An 11,951-nucleotide genomic window follows, 5' to 3' on the forward strand; every position below is an offset into this window, starting at 1 on the left:
GCCCCTGCCTTCCTGCACCTGGGTTAGATGGTAGATAAAGAAACAAGGGAGACAAATTGATCACTGAAGTGGAGCTTTCCCACAGTGCAGGCGCCTTCTGACCTAGCAAAGTAGTGGCTTCTCACCCAAAAGGGCCTAATATTACCTAACACTAATATTCTTAACATTTTAACATAGTAACATTATACCAATACTGTAACACCATCCATTGGTTAATTGCCCATATGCCGACTACTGCCAGGACTGGGCCAGATGGAAGTTGGAAGTGTATAATGCAATCCAGATCTCCTGCATGGGTGACAGTGAACCAAGTATATGAGCCAGCATGCCTGTTCCCAGAGCCTGAATTAGCAGGAACTTGGATGAACACGCGGAAACAGGACTCCAACCCAACCACTCCAGTGGGGGCTGCAGGTGTCTCATCCAACATAACTGCTAGGCCAAACTCCTAACACTCATACTTTCTTTTTTGCCTTTTAAGATTTTGGGGTTGCCACATTATTGTAGCAGGCAAATCCTCCATCTGTGATACTTGGATCCCATGTGGGTGCTGATTTGTGTCACAGCTGTCCCACCTCCCAGTCCAGCTCCCTGCTAATAAACTGGTAAAACAGTGAGGGATGGCGCAAGTCCTTGGAATCCTGCACCCATGCGGGAGAGAGGAGGCTCTTGGCTCCCAGTTCAGACTGGCCCAGTTCTGACCATTTGAACCATTTGGGGAGTAAACCAGTGAAGGAAAGATCTGTTTCCCCCTCTAAGTCTGACTTAGACCAAGGTTATTCCCTATCAGGTGATGAGGGCAGAACTTGACACGTCATGGCTGTGAGTTGTGGTCCTTTTATGACATAGCTGTGTAAGCTGCATAAACGGGATTTCATCCCTTCAGTCTAACACTCCTTCCCCCAGCCCTTCCTCTATCAGATATCCAGGTCTTACCGCCACTGGGTGAAGTCCCCCCGCTAAACCCATCTGGGAGCTTTACCCTGGGAGGCTGGCCACTCTCCACCTATGACTGGCTGCTGGGGCCTCCCCTCTGGCCTGAGATGTTACACAGCACAGGGTCCCCTCACTGCCCCACCTGCCGAGGGACATGGGCTTGGCAAGCTGACCTGTGACCACCCGGGGACAGCGGTGTCCCCTAGTCCCTGCACTTGCAGCCCTCGGTCATTCAGTGTGCGTTCACACCACTGACCCCAGTAAGTGTGTGACCCCAGGTGAGTGACCCCAGTAGGTGTGTGGCCCCAGGTGAGTGACCCCAGCAGGTGTGTGACCCCAGTAGGTGTGTGACCGCAGTAGGTGAGTGACCCCAGTAGGTGTGTGACCCCTGTAGGTGAGTACCCCAGGTGTGTGGCCCCAGGTGAGTGACCCCCGTAGGGTTGTGACCCCATGTGTGTGTGATCCCCGCAGGGTTGTGACCCCAGCTGTGTGACCACAAGTGTGTGACCCCAGGTGAGTGGCCCCAGCAGGTGTGTAACCCCAGGTGAGTGACCCCACGGCCACCGTGTGCACTGGACCACGAGGGCACGGGGGAGGAACGCAGCCATGCAACCGTCCACCCGGAAGCATCCACCTGCGGAGGACGGCCACCTTGGAATGTACCAGCACGTAGGGGAGAGCGAGAAGGAACAGGCGGGACACAGCCTCGTCCCGCCCCGAGAGGCTCCCGCCCGCCCCGAGCCCCACGTCCGTCCTGGTGGATGAGAACAGACGCGGGCGGTCCCGGATCTCCGGCAGGGCCGCGGTGCCTCTCCGACCCGCCGTGTCGCCCTGTCCCCCACCCGACACCTCCGTGCTGCTCCGGCCCTCGGCGAACTTGACGAGCCATTGGCTGGGAGCAGGAACTTCCTGGGCTCCGATTGGTCGGTTGCCAATTCTGGACCAAGGGGTGCTCCGTAGCGTCCGGCCGCCGGCGGAACACAGCTCCGCCCCCGCCCGTGCGCGCTACATTCCGATTGGACAGTGCGCTGGGGGCATGCGCATTGAGGCTGGGGTGGGCGGCGCCGTGGTCTTGGTTTCAGGGGCACAACAGGAAAGTTCGTTCTTAAAGGGGCAGCACCTGTAAAGTTTTGTGGGGACTGTGAACTTCTGCACCGTGTTGGCTCCTCCCCTGTAAATGTGCGAACTAACCCACAGGGTCTACTGGGCTCGGGCAGGAAGCTAAACTAGTCATGAATATCGTGATGGCAAAGCAACCCAATTATTAGCTTGTTAGTTCCAGCATCTCATATGGGCACTAGTTTGTGTCCTGCCTGTTCCACTTCCCATAACGCTTTCCTGCAGCTGTGTAGGAAACCCAAAGAAGCTCCTGGTTCGCGGCTTTGGGTCAGCTGAGCTCTGGCCATTGTAGCTATTTGGGTAATGAATCGGCAGATGAAAGACCTTCTCTCTCTGTCTGTACTTCTCTATCTCTTTAAAATCTGCTTTTCCTGCTGCAGATTACAGATGGAAACCCCACCCTGCACTGGGTGGTGCACAGAAGGGTTAGGTTTGAGGTTGCCCCCAGGTCAGTTTCTTGAGGTACTTACAACTAAACCATTGGACTCAGACCCTGGCCACAGGGAAAATAACAGAATGTGTGGTCCCATCCTGGAGTGCATGTATCGGCTCTGAGCCTCTTCAGTTGATGATGTCTGTGCAGTGTGCACACCGTCTAGGCCAACAGGAGGCGCCAACTGCCTCATTAGAGGATGAAGAGCAGAGCTGATTGGACAATTCTCCTGGGTCTGGGGATACTCTAAGGTGGACTCTCTCAACCAGTAGATCTTGAAAATATTTTCTCAACTCTGGAGCGATGAAACTGACAAGTTTTCAGAATTATCAAAACCACTGAAGTAGCACCCTCAGAACACTCTTCCCCTTATTGGAGTCTCTAAGGCGCCATCAAATGATGACCCCCCATCCTCACATGCTGATATAGTTTAACAAGGAGTGGCCTCCTCCACCTTCTCCCCTGCGGACATAGAAAACAAAACAAAAAACTGAAAACATTTGCCCCACCCACCTTCCTCCAACCTCACCATCCCTACCCTATTCAGAGTCCTACATGGTCATACGTTCCTCTCAACTATGTAGGAGCCAGTGTTTAGGCATAGCCAGTGAAAGCCACTGCCTGTGACCCTTAGTTTCAGTCGCAGCTGCTCTACTTCCCTTCCAGCTCTGTTAATCAGCTTGAGAAAGCAGTGGACGACCGCCCAAAGCCTTGGGACTCTGCACCCGTGTGGAAGACCTGGAAAAAGTTCTTGGCTCCTGGCTTCAGATTAGCTCAGCTCTAGCTCTAGTGGCCATTTGGGGGGGGGGCAAACCAGAGAATCTCTCTTGCTCTCTGTAACTCTGCCTTTCAAATAAATAAATAAGGGCCCAGCGTGATGGCTCAGTGGCTAAATGCTCACCTTGTACACACCAGCATCCCATATAGGCACCGGTTAGTGTCCCAGCTGCTCTACTTCCCATCCAGCTCCCCGCTTATGGCCTGGGAAAGCAGTAGAGGATGGCCCAAAGCCTTGGGACCCTGGACCCACATGGGAGACCGGGAATAAGCTCCTGACTCCTGGCTTCAGATCAGCTCAATGGCCCTGTCATCGCGGCCATTTGGGGAGTGAATCAGCCAACAGAAGATCTTTCTCTTTGTCCTTCTCTCTGTAAATCTGCCTTTGCAATAAATAAATATATTAAAACAAACTAATAATAATGTTTTTAAAACAGATTAATAAATGATCAAAATCAATGAATGACCTAAAGGGAAATTACTAAAATAAATCATGAACTAATTAGACATTATTAATAAGTAAATAAGGAAAGGAAGAGAGGGCGAAAGGGAGTGTCAGGAGATGGTCATCTGCCCAAGTTTGGAGTTTTCTTGCAGGGAATAGGTGGAAACCAGGCAAAGCCCCCCAGACTGTAAGTAGCAGGTTACTGTGAGATCCCCCTGCAGGTGGCAGCGTAGGGCTGGCAAAGGCTGGTTGGAAGCTGGCAGAGGCAGGAGCTCTAAGCAGCCTCAAAGTCAAGGGTTCAGCTGCAGTCCAGATGTTAGCCTTGAAATAGTTCCAGGGACAGCTCTCCTTGTCTTTCTCTGGCAGCTCCAGACTCCCAAACAGCCACACAATATCACCTTCCTCCGAGGGCCTCCCAGGCTCACAGGAATTCAGTCTTAATCTTTTTTTTTTTTTTTTTTATCTGTCTTCCTTGAGCCCTCAAGGTCCAGGTCAAAGTCACAGGGAGAAAAACTCGTAGCTTAACTTCTTTTGGTACAGGAACAAGATCCTGAGACCACAAGGAACAAATCCGTGATGGTTAATTTTATAGTGGGTGTCAATTGCACGAAGGCATATGTGGAAGCCTGGAAAAGCATGCCGTGGGGGTGTTTCAGTGTGATTAACCCGTGAGTGCGCCAGGTGAGACAACTCCACCTCGATGTGGATGGAGATCATCAAGTGACTGGGGTCCACGGATTCTAAATGGGAAGGTGATTTGGGGCTGTCTGGGAGAGAGAACTGGGACTCCCTGGCATGCTGTGTGTGATGTCAGCTTTTGCATTGCAAGTTTGCACCTGCAGCCAGGCTTTTCATCTTCAAACTGAGATGCACGCCCTCAGCCGCTCTGATAATGAAGACCTTAGACTTGGACCGAGTCACGTTACCCACCTGAACAGTTGTGGGACTTCTTAGCTGCCACACTCACGCCAGCCAGCCCCCTCATAAAGTCTCCTCCAGGCATGTACATACGTATCTTAGCACCTCTAATCTCTAGGGGACCTTAACAGAGAACCCACACTACACGGGCAGCTTTGTGGCATAGCCCGAGCTGGAAGCTAGAATTCATCCCACCTTGCCTGCCAGCCTGCTGTGCCAAGACACACAGCTTCCGTGGCTGCCCCTGCAGCCTGCAATTCCGTTTGCTGTTCACTACCACACACCCATGCCCTTCAAACTGTGAGTGAACATCCCCTATTTTTTTAAAATATCTATTTGCTTGAAATAGAGAGAGAGAGAGAGAGAGAGATCTTCCATCTGCTGGTTTACTCCCGAAATAACAGCAGTAGCTGGAGCTGGGCCTGAACAGGAGCCAGGAACACCCTCCAGGTCTTTCCCATGACTGCAGGAGCCCGAACACTTGGACCATCTGCTGCTGCTTTCTCAGGATCATAAGTAGGGAGCTGGATCAGAACTGTAGCAGCTGCACCTCAAGTGGGCACATATATGGACTGCCAGGATTGCAGTTAGTGGTTTTACCCATTGGCACCATAACACAGGTGCCATTCTCATTACTTTTTAAAAAAAAAAAATTTACTTTTTGGGCCCGGTGTAGTAGCCTAGTGGCTAAATTCTCACCTTGCAACCCCCGGTATTCCATATTGGCACCAGTTTGGGGCCCAGTTGTTCCACTTCCCATCTAATTCCCTGCTTGTGGCCTGGGAAAGCAGTCGAGGACAGCTCCCGCGTGGGAGACCTGGGAGAGGTTCCTGGCTTTGGATCAGCTAAGCTCTGGCCATTGTGGCCATTTGGGGGAGTGAATCAAAGGATGGAAGGTCTTTCTGTCTCTCCTTCTCTCCGTAAAATCTGCTCTATCTTTCCAATAAAAATAAATCTTTTTTTTTTTATTTTGATGATCTTTACATAGTTGATTAGGGCTCAAAGGGTCAGGAGTTACGGGAAAGTGGATAAGACCGTTGTTTCCACATTCTCTTCTTCTTGTATCTGGGGGAAGGGGAGAGACAAAAGGAGAAGCTCTGCCCAGCCTCCCAATCACCCCAGGGTCCCCGATAATGAAAGGCTTTTGGCTAAAAACGGTATCAGCAACATCAGCTTCCAAGCTCACATTGATACTAAACATTAACTCCGCAGAGGCAGACAATGCCTAAATAAATCACAGAATTCTCAGTGGGGTTGTCTGGTGTCCATGGAAAGGGAGGCGGAGCTGCATTCAAGTCTCCTATACGTGCAGCAGGACCCCAAACACTTGGGCTGTATTCTGCTGTCTTTCCAGGCTCACTAGTGTGGAACTGGATTACAAGTGGAGCTGCAGGGTCTCAATCCACTTCTCATAAATGATGCCAGGGTCACAGACAGTGGCTTAACCCCACTGTGCCACAACTCTGGGCTCACTAGTAACAATTTACTTCCTGCTGTTCTCACAGACGTCTGTGGGTGTTGCTGGTGGACAGGCCCGTGAACACTCCAGCTTCACCCTATATTAGGGCTCAAACCTCCAACAGAGTTTTTTTTCTAAAGATTCATTTATCTTTATTGGACAGGCAGATAGATCTACAGAGAGAAGGAGAGACAGAGGGGAAGATCTTCCATCTGCTGGTTCACTCCCCAAGTGGCCGCAATGGCCGGAGCTGAGCTGAGCTGAAACCAGGAGCCAGGAGCTTCTTCTGGATCTCCCACCCAGGCCACAAGAGGGAGCTGGATGGTCTCTCACGTGGGTGCACAGCCACAAGCACTCAAAGCACCTTCTGCTGCTTTCCCAAGTGCATTAGTAGGGAACTGGATTGAAAATGGAGCAACTGCATTCAAACTGGCATAACATATGGGGGTACTGGCACAGCAGGCAGTTGCTTTACCTTCAATGTCACTACCCCAGTCCTTCCCAGCACTTCTAACAGACTCAGTAACTCAGTAGGTGTTTTTTTTTTTTCAATTGTTTTACATTTTGTCTCTCTAATCAGGGTAGTGATTTGTTTTTTTTTTTAATATTTATTTTTATTGTAAAGTCAGAAATACAGAGAGCAGGAGAGACAGAGGAAGATCTTCCATCTGTTGATTCACTCCACAAGTGACCACAACAGCCGATACTGCACCAATCCGAAGCGTGGAGCCAGGAATTTCCTCCAGGTCTCCCATGCAGGTGCAGGGTCCCAAGGTGTTGGGCCGTCCTCAACTGCTTTCCCAGGCCCCAAGCAGGGAGCTGGATGGGAAATGGAGCTGCTGGGATTAGAACCAGTGCCCATATGGGATCCTTGCGTGTTCAAGGTGAGGACTTTAGCTGCTAGGCCACCATGCCAGGCCCATATTTATTTATTTTCATTTCAAAAGCAGATTTAGAGAGAATTGGAGAGTTAAAAAGAAAGGTTTTTCATCTAGTGGCTCACTCCCCAAGTGGCTACAATGGTTGGAGTTGAGCCGATCCAAACCCAGGGGCCAGGAGCTTCATCCAGATCTTCCATGTGGATGCAGGATCCCAAGGTTTGGAACCATTCTCCACTGCTTTCCCAATCATAAGCAGGGAGCTGGATGGGAAGTGGAGCACCTGGGACATGAGCCAGTGCCCATGTGGGATGCTGGTGCTGCAAGAGGATTAGGTTGTTAAGCCATCTCGCCAGCCTCAGTGGGGATCCCTTCTAAGGGAAATAGAAGCAATTGTACCTGCTGCTCCTATAGCCTAGAGAGAGACTTAGTACCAGCGTGCCCATCCGGGTTTCCTCTCCTGGGAGCATGACCCAGTGTCCTTCAAAGCTGCTATTTGGATTGGGACCTAGAATAAGATTCTACATCAAGTCCAGGCTGCTAGGCAAGCTACTGTACCCCTTAAGTGATGTGCCCCGGGCAGGTCCAGGGGTGCTTTAAGTGGCAGTAGCAGAATGGAGCCTTTCACAGGCCCTGTACAGACCCTCAGGGTCTGGAGCGCCCTCTGCCGGTCTCTTTTGAGATTGAGTCTTTGAGACTGGGCTTTAGTAAAAACTGTTTGCTTCGCCAAAACCACCAAGGCGCCGTGTAACTTGAGTTGCCCATCATGAACTGGGTGCTACCTGACTCACCAAGCCATAAATTTGCTTGCCCATGGCAGCATCCATCATCAAATGGAGGTGATACATACGTGATCAGGCCCAATCAGACCCTGAAGGCACAAATAGTTGCTTAGAGAAGTGGTCCAGAAGGCCATGGCCTCCCACTCCGACCATCCTGATTTCTCTCTCCCAGCCTACACTTATCGTCTGCCAGGGAGTCCTCTACAACAAGTAGACAGAGGAAGACAAGACTCCAGCTTGCTTTGCTGATGGTTTTGAGTGATGCACATGTGTCACCTGAGAGGAGGCAGTGACAGCCCTACAGGCCCACCCTGGGACAGCCTTGAAGTGCAAGGGTGAAGGGAGTCTGTGGGCAGAGGTTTGAGTAGTGCACCTATACAGGAAGTGTGCTTGGCTTGGAAGGAAAAATGACCAGAAGTGAAATTTTTAAAAAGATTTTATTCATTTGTACTGGAAAGTCAGATATACAGAAAGAAGGAGAGACAAAGAAGATTTTCCGTCTGTTGATTCACTCCCCCCAAGTGGCCAGAGCTGAGCTGATCTGAAGCCTGGAGCCAGGAGCTCTTCCAGGTCTCCCACGCAGGTGCAGGGTCCCAAGACTTTGGGCTGTCCTCTCCTGCTTTCCCAAGCAACAAGCAGGGAGCTGGATGGGAAGCCGGGCTGCTGCGATTAGAACCAGAGCCCATATGGGATCCCAGCGTATTCAAGGTGAGGACTTTAGCCACTAGGCTACCACTCTGGGCTTGAGATTACTTTTTAAAAGATTTATTTATTTTTGAAAAGCTAAGCTACAGAGACAGAGAAACACACACACACACACACACACACACACACATACACACAGACGCGCACGCAAAGAGAGAGAGAGAAAGTGAGCAAGCTTCCATTCACTGGATCACACTCTAAAAGGTCCCAATGGACAGTGCTGAGCCGGGTCAAAGCTAGCAGGCAGGAGCTTCTTCCAAGTCTCTTACGTGGACCTCAGGGGCCAGAGGACTTGAGCCATCCTCTGCTGCCTTCTCAGACCATTAGCAAGGATCTGGATGGGAAGTGAAACAGCCAGGATCAAACCAAAAAATATATATAGGATACTGGCACTGCAGTTGGAGGCTTAGCGTGCTACATCATGACACTGGCTTCCAGATGCATATTAATGACTGAGGTGTGGTCAGTGATGTGGCTTGTCAGTCATGGACTTGGGAGAAGCATGATTGGAAAAGCAATGACAGGGAAAATTTGAGCAGGGTTATGTGAATGGACAAAACATGGGAAGATTTGTGTTTCCCATTTGAATGTTCACCAAAAGATGACCTCAGCCAAGGAGAACATTAATAATCAGGTGCACAGCTGACCTGCTCTGTGGGTACAACTGGCCTCTTTCCCTATGCCACCCTCCTCATCATTGCCCCATGGGCTCCTGAACAAAGTCCCTGTGGTGGCAGGGATGGAGATTATACCTGGACTCAGCGACACAGACTTCCACTCACCAAGGCCAACCTGGTTACGCCTTGCACTGATCAGCCATCTAACTGGTTGCAGGCGGATCACACTGGATCCCTTCCATCATGGAACAGGCAGTATTTTGTTCCTACTGGGACAGACGGTTCCTCTGGATATGGGTCGGACCCATCTGTCTGTCACAGCGGCTTCTGCCAAAGCTGCCGTCTGTGGACTCCCTGATCGCCCCCCACCCCTTCACTGCCATGCTGTTTCACACAGCGTTGCTGCTGACTAAGGGACTCATTCTATAGCCAAGGAGACGCAGTGGCCTCATGCTCACAGAATACGCTGAACTTAGCATGTCCCCCGGGACCCTGAAGCGGCTGCCTTGCTAAGACCACGGATGGCCTTTGGTAGTGACACCTGCAGCCCCAGTCAAGTGACGGTACCTTGCTGGACGGGGTACACCATGGCCCCCAGGGATCTGCCAACAGCATTCTGCTTCCTGTTCCTATTCATCTTCTGCTGGCCTGGAGGTCACAGCCCCACGGTGGTGATGAGAAGAGGAGACAGCTCCACCAGGTGACAAGGTCCCCGCTGAACTGGAAGTCGAGGCTGCTGCTTGCCACCCTAGACTCCTCATGCTAAGCGGGGCAGTGGGGGGGGGGGAGTTACAGTGTTGGCTGGGGTGAGGGATTCTGAACCTCAAGGGGCAAGCAAATTACTACTCTATATCAGAGATAAGGAAGCGTATCCTGAAATACGAGAGATTCCCTTGACACATCCCTAAGTAGTCCCAAGTCCTGTGATCATGGTCAATGGAAAGTTGTAACAATCCAATCCCGGCTACTCACAAATGGCCAAGATCCTTCCAGGAGGGTCTAGGTCACCCTGTCAGGCAAAGCACCGCGATTCGCTGAGGCGCTTGCTGAGGGTAAATGGACAGCAGAAGAAGATAGCGGTGACTGTTAGGACCACATGACCTGCCACAGAAATGAAGGCGGCAGCTGTGACAAGTATTTCCTCACTTTTTGGTGAATACATTTATCTGTATATCACAAATAGATTTGTTTCTTTTCCTCTCTTATTACTTTAACATGTAACATAAAGTATGTTCATATTAGGGTCTGTGCTGTGGCACAGTGGGTTAAGTCACCACTTTGCGCATCCCATATCGGAGCACTGGTTCAACTCCTGAAGGGTTCACTTCCAACCCAGCTTTCTGCTAATGCACCTGGAAAGGCAGAAAAGGATGGTTCAAGTACTTGGACCACTGCCATGCACGTACGAGACCAGGATGGAACTCCTGGCTCCTGGCTTCAGGCTGGCCCAGATTTGGTTGTTATGGGCATTTGTGGAGCGAACCAGTGAATGAAAGATGTCATTGTGTTACTCTCTGTCACTCTTTCAAGTAACTAAGCAAATAAATCTTAACCAAAACAAAACAAGAGATGTTGACCTTATATCATTTTTTTTTCTTTTAGTATCATCAACTTTACATCACAGTATTAAGTTATGGGGGTTTTACAAAGAATACATTTTTAAAGTTTTTTTTTTTAATTGGAAAGGCAGATTTACAGAGATGAGAGACAGAGGGAAAGATCTTCTATCCACTGGTTTACCCCCCAAGTGGCTCCAAAGGCCAGAGCTGAGCTGATCTGAAGCCTGGAGCCAGCAGCCTCTTCCAGGTCTCCCACGTGGGTGCAGAGTCCCAAAGCTCTGGGCCATCCTCGACTGCTTTCCCAGGCCACAAGCAGGGAGCTGGATGGGAAGTGGGGCTGCCGGGATTAGAACCGGCACCCATATGGGATCCCAGCGGCTGCAAGGTGAGGACTTTAGCCACTGAGCCTTAGCACTGGGCCCACGAAAAATAAATATTGCCCAAGGGTTGTACCTCCTCTTCTGAGGAAGGGGGCAGTGCATTGTCAGTTGCTTAGAGGATGTCTGTGTCAGGTAATGTGGAATTGTGACCTTTTTATTGTCTTCCTTTGGAGATTAAGTGTCTTAAGTTGACAAGTATTGCTGTTGTAAGAACAAATTGCAAATTCTACGTATCAACTGGACTGGGACCTGGTGCCCTGATTAAACGTTACTTCTGGGTGTGTCTACGAGGGCATTTCCTGATCAGGTTAGCATGGATTCAGTGAACTGAAGCACCAGATGGCTCTCCTGGAGCAGTGAGCTTCATCCCATCCGCCGAGGGCAGGATTAGGGCAGAAAGCTGGGGCACGGGGAGTGGCTCTCTTTCTGTCTGCTGAGCAGCGACACCCATATTGGGTGTCCCTTTCCTCAGCTGGAACTTAACAGCATCGGCCCTCTGGCTCTCAGAACTAGGCTACTGGTCCTCCTGCACTTACAGCTTGCTAGGGGCAGATTGTGGCACTTCTCAGTTCCCCTAAGTACAGGAGTCAACTCCTTGCAATAGCGCAGATATTGATTCTGCTTCTCTTGCAGTTCTGTTTCTCTGGAGAAGCTTAAAAACATCCAGAATCCCACCTCTAACACTCACAGGTGTATGGTACTGTGCTCTAGGCTGGTGGCCACAAAACAGCTCAGGGCAACCTTGCCAGTGTCCATCAACAGCTAATGACTGTTGTAGAGGAAAAACAAACTAGTTCCTACCACATGGGAGGAGTATATTCAGCAACTCGGTTTTTCTTACCTGGTGCTAGCACTGCAGCCTCATGTATCACCAGCCCCTGCCTTCAGCCTCCACCTCTTCCATAATAGAAGCTGAATCAGAAGCCCAGAGCAGGGATCGGTG

General features: G+C 50.5%; 1 long non-coding RNA gene across 1 annotated transcript in view; it reads right to left on the reverse strand.

Annotated features, from left to right (window-relative positions):
• Positions 1-9,900: 9,900 nt before the first annotated feature.
• LOC121168569 overlaps positions 9,901-11,951 on the reverse strand; it is a 29,681-nt gene continuing 27,630 nt past the window's right edge. The window contains exon 4 of the long non-coding RNA XR_005885730.1: positions 9,901-10,170. This is a non-coding gene — a long non-coding RNA (uncharacterized LOC121168569). The remainder of the gene's footprint in view (positions 10,171-11,951) is intronic.

The sequence above is a fragment of the Ochotona curzoniae genome, unplaced genomic scaffold (assembly GCF_017591425.1).
Source record: "Ochotona curzoniae isolate NIBS_2020 unplaced genomic scaffold, NIBS_Ocur_1.0 contig_1274, whole genome shotgun sequence".
NCBI classification, from domain to species: domain Eukaryota; kingdom Metazoa; phylum Chordata; class Mammalia; order Lagomorpha; family Ochotonidae; genus Ochotona; species Ochotona curzoniae.